Source organism: Fragaria vesca, linkage group LG3 (genome assembly GCF_000184155.1).
Source record: "Fragaria vesca subsp. vesca linkage group LG3, FraVesHawaii_1.0, whole genome shotgun sequence".
NCBI lineage: Eukaryota > Viridiplantae > Streptophyta > Magnoliopsida > Rosales > Rosaceae > Fragaria > Fragaria vesca.
In genome coordinates this window covers 20,211,200-20,214,970 of record NC_020493.1, presented here as the reverse complement: position 1 = coordinate 20,214,970, position 3,771 = coordinate 20,211,200, and the positions used below count along the sequence as shown (strand labels likewise).

Below are 3,771 nucleotides of genomic sequence, written 5' to 3'. Positions count from 1 at the left end.
GTAAAACTATACCGAACGACACCTTTAGTTTTCTTAATTTTTCTTTTTCTTTTTCTTCCTGCAATTCTTTATAAAATAGTCTAACTTCTAATATGTAATCTAATCTGGTACAAATTGATTCTCATATTGATGATGAAAATTAACTGTTTACCTTTGAGTAAAGAGGATAGATTTATATATTTACATTATGGTAAATAAACAAACTCAAAATCATAGGCCCACCATGCTCCGTCAAATTTTAATTTACTAAAAATAAAAACTTAAAGAAAAAAGTAGAAAACAAGATAGAAAAAGACAAACAAAAAAATGTCCTTGTTTGTTAAAGAAAAAGTTAGGTTGGTTTTTCTCAAGGAAGAAAATTTTGGTGATTACGGAAATTTCGACCCTCTAAAATATGGAAATTTTGACGGAAATTTCGGGGAAATATCGATTGCAGTAAAAAAAAAAGAGAAAATTGACGGAAATTTGAAGAAAAACAAGGAAATTTTAAACCAAACTTTAAGAAATATTTGTTTTCTATATTATGTACTATATTTGAAATGAAAACCTTGAATAAATATTAATCTATAGGGAGTTATAGTAAGTTAAGGTGAAAATGTTAGTACTGAACCGTTAATAATTTTTAAAAGTTTAGGTAGTTATAAATGAATTTTTTTTTTAAGGTAGATATATTAAAAATAAATTAAGAAGTGTAGGTAAAAAAGTTATTTTTTTCTTTATGGAAGTGTAGGTAAAAAAATTAGTCGGGGATTAGACATTTATTTAATTTTTTACTTTTCAGATTGGGAAATAAAAAACCAATATATATTTGTAAAGATACTAAGATAAATAAGTTGAATGGTTAATAGAGTTGTTAAGGTGTTAGCCTTGTATCAACTCAAACAAAGTTCGAATATTTTTGGGTGCAAAATTGAAAAGAGGGAAAAATATATCGGTAGGTGAAAAAAACGAAAATTTCGGCGATATTGGTTTTTCTGTTTTTTGAAAAGAGGACTTATTTGTGTTATGCAAAAGATAATATAGGAGGGTCGCTGCCACCTTTCTCATATTCATTGGATTTGACTTCTGCTTTTCACTGGTTTCAACTTTGGTGACTACTTCCATTTTCAGCTAGCCGCCCTTGCCAATTTGCCAAAACTCTCCTTTTTCCTCTGTGTTTTGTCTCATAGTCTTCACAGAGAGAAGGGAGCCCCGTATAGTTTGATATTGATTGAGGGCAATTCTGCAGGGAAGGTAGGAAGGTCAGATTCATGTCATTGGTGGTCTTGTTTTGGTATGCTGCAGCAGCCTGCAGCATATTCATCTCTGGGTTTGATGTACAAGCTCAACCCACCACAGATCCTTCTGAAGGTGATTCATCTACTTTTCTTAGTTCAAGTTCTCACTTGGTAACTTGCTAGCCTATATATTGTTTTCTTGGGTTGTAGAAAGATCTAAACTTTGGAGGTGGAAGTTACTATCTTTGTATTTTTTTTTTTTGGCTTAATTGAGTTTCTTGCCCAACTGTTCTCTTGTTTTGCTGTTTTAATTTCTATGTCTGCTTAACTAGGCAAAGTTAGTTTATAATTTGAATGCATTGGGGATGAGGGGTGTTCTTGCAGTGTGCTTGGTGCGGTCTCTTTTTGTCTTTAATGGAAAGGGGTTGTGGATCAGTCCACAATGTTGTTACTATTGGCTAATTGTCTCTTGCTTTGGAACAAATCAAAGTATTTTTGTTTGAATGGAAGTGAATTTTACCTCATTGGCATTCTATTTGTATTGAAATTTGTATATTCTGTCCAAGTTGAGGTGACAATGAAGGGTTTGGGTTGTGGAAGACATGGATTAATTCTTTGAAATTGGTGGTGCAGTGAGAGCGCTAAATGCAATCTTTCAGAAGTGGAATATTACAAACAAAGTTAAGCAATGGAACACGACTGGTGACCCGTGCAGTGGAATTGCGATAGATGAAGATGATGACACCAGTTATTTCTATGATGCAACTAATTACAATCCGTTCGTCAAATGCAACTGTTCTTATGATTCAAACACAACTTGCCACATTACCCAACTGTAATTATGTCTCATCCTTTATTGTTGTTTCTACTCAAATGCTGCCTTTCTCAAGAATTTGACTTTATCTATAATATCACAACTTGCATTGTTGTCATCTTCAATTTGAATTTGCAGGAAAGCATCTATATTGGACATTGTTGCTCCAATTCCAGAAGAGCTCTATACTTTGACTTTTCTTCAATATCTGTATGTTCTGTAAAAATTCTTGTAAATTATTCGTACCTTTCACGTACCCAAGTTGGTTGCTAATTTCCTCTATTTCTTCATAATAGGGATGTGAAAAAAAATTACTTGACAGGACCTATCTCTGCATCAATTGGAAATCTAAGCAGCGTCACGTACTTGTAAGCCAGCCAATCCGAATATTATTAAATATCATATTCCTCTTGCAGAATGTTATTAACACCTATACTTGTATTTTAATTTTTAGGAACTTGGGACACAACGACTTATCAGGTGAATTTCCAAAGGACATTGTAAAACTCAACAATTTGACATACTTGTAAGTCATCTAATCTTGAAGCTTTAGACAAGACAATCTGATATTTTCCATGTTAAATTTTCTAAGCTTAGGCAAACATATACTATTCATTAATATGTGCAATGTTCTTATTTGGATGTGCTATCAATCTGGGTGGAAACATAAATACTTGATGTTTTTGTGTTTTCAAAAATCAAGCATGCATGCAAGTGATGCAACCATATTTTTTTATACAAGCAACTGTTTTTCACCAGAAAATCGTGAAACTGTCAGCCACTGTACTCATGTACCTGCACTTAGTCTTGATACCTATACTTGTATTTTTAATTTGTAGGAACTTGGGACACAACGACTTATCAGGTGAATTACCAAAGGACATTGTAAAACTCAACAATTTGACATACTTGTAAGTCATCTAATCTTGAAGCTTTAGACAAGACAATCTGTTATTTTCCATGTTAAATTTTCTAAGCTTAGGTATTATCGCTGTCTATATAAATACACACCCAAACATATACTATTCATTAATATGTGCAATGTTCTTATTTGGATGTGTTATCAATCTGGGTGGAAACATAAATACTTGATGTTTTTGTGTTTTCAAAAATCAAGCATGCATGCAAGTGATGCAACCATATTTTTTTATACAAGCAACTGTTTTTCACCAGAAAATCGTGAAACTGTCAGCCACTGTACTCATGTACCTGCATTTAGTCTTGATTATCTAAAACTCAAAATTTCTAACATTCCAAATATTTAACTGATTACATCTCAATGTTCTAGGGCTCTTGGGACACTCGACCTTTCTGGTTCTCTGCCACCTGAGATAGGGTACATAACAACACTAATAAATATGTAAGTCTCATATTATGCTTTTGGATTCCTTTCATTTAAAAATTGTGTTTTAGATCAATATACAGTTATGACAATGCATTATTGTTACATTTTGGCATGCAGTTTCATAGATAATTCCGGACTTAGCGGTGAGATTCCACCAACATTTGCTAATCTAACAAACTTGGAGCAATTGTGAGTAAGAGCTTTACATCTGGATTATGATAAATAGGCGAGAACTGTAATTTGATATCTGAGGTTACCTGTGATTGTTTCAGTTGGGCAACAGATACAAACCTCACTGGCAGGCTACCAGACTTCGTAGGAAATTGGACAAAGCTTACTACCTTGTGAGATACTCTAAATCGATACTCTGTCTCTCTGTCTCTCTCTCTGTCTAT

At 33.1% G+C, this 3,771-nt stretch overlaps 1 pseudogene across 1 annotated transcript in view; it reads left to right on the top strand.

The window, feature by feature from the left end:
• LOC101298005 overlaps nucleotides 1-3,724 on the top strand; it is a 63,448-nt pseudogene extending 59,724 nt beyond the window's left edge. The window contains exons 43-50 of the transcript XR_184386.1: nucleotides 1,851-2,052; nucleotides 2,170-2,241; nucleotides 2,328-2,399; nucleotides 2,486-2,557; nucleotides 2,871-2,942; nucleotides 3,320-3,391; nucleotides 3,494-3,565; nucleotides 3,649-3,724. The product of XR_184386.1 is annotated as an uncharacterized LOC101298005 (transcript). The remainder of the gene's footprint in view (nucleotides 1-1,850; nucleotides 2,053-2,169; nucleotides 2,242-2,327; nucleotides 2,400-2,485; nucleotides 2,558-2,870; nucleotides 2,943-3,319; nucleotides 3,392-3,493; nucleotides 3,566-3,648) is intronic.
• The last annotated feature ends 47 nt before the right edge of the window (nucleotides 3,725-3,771 follow it).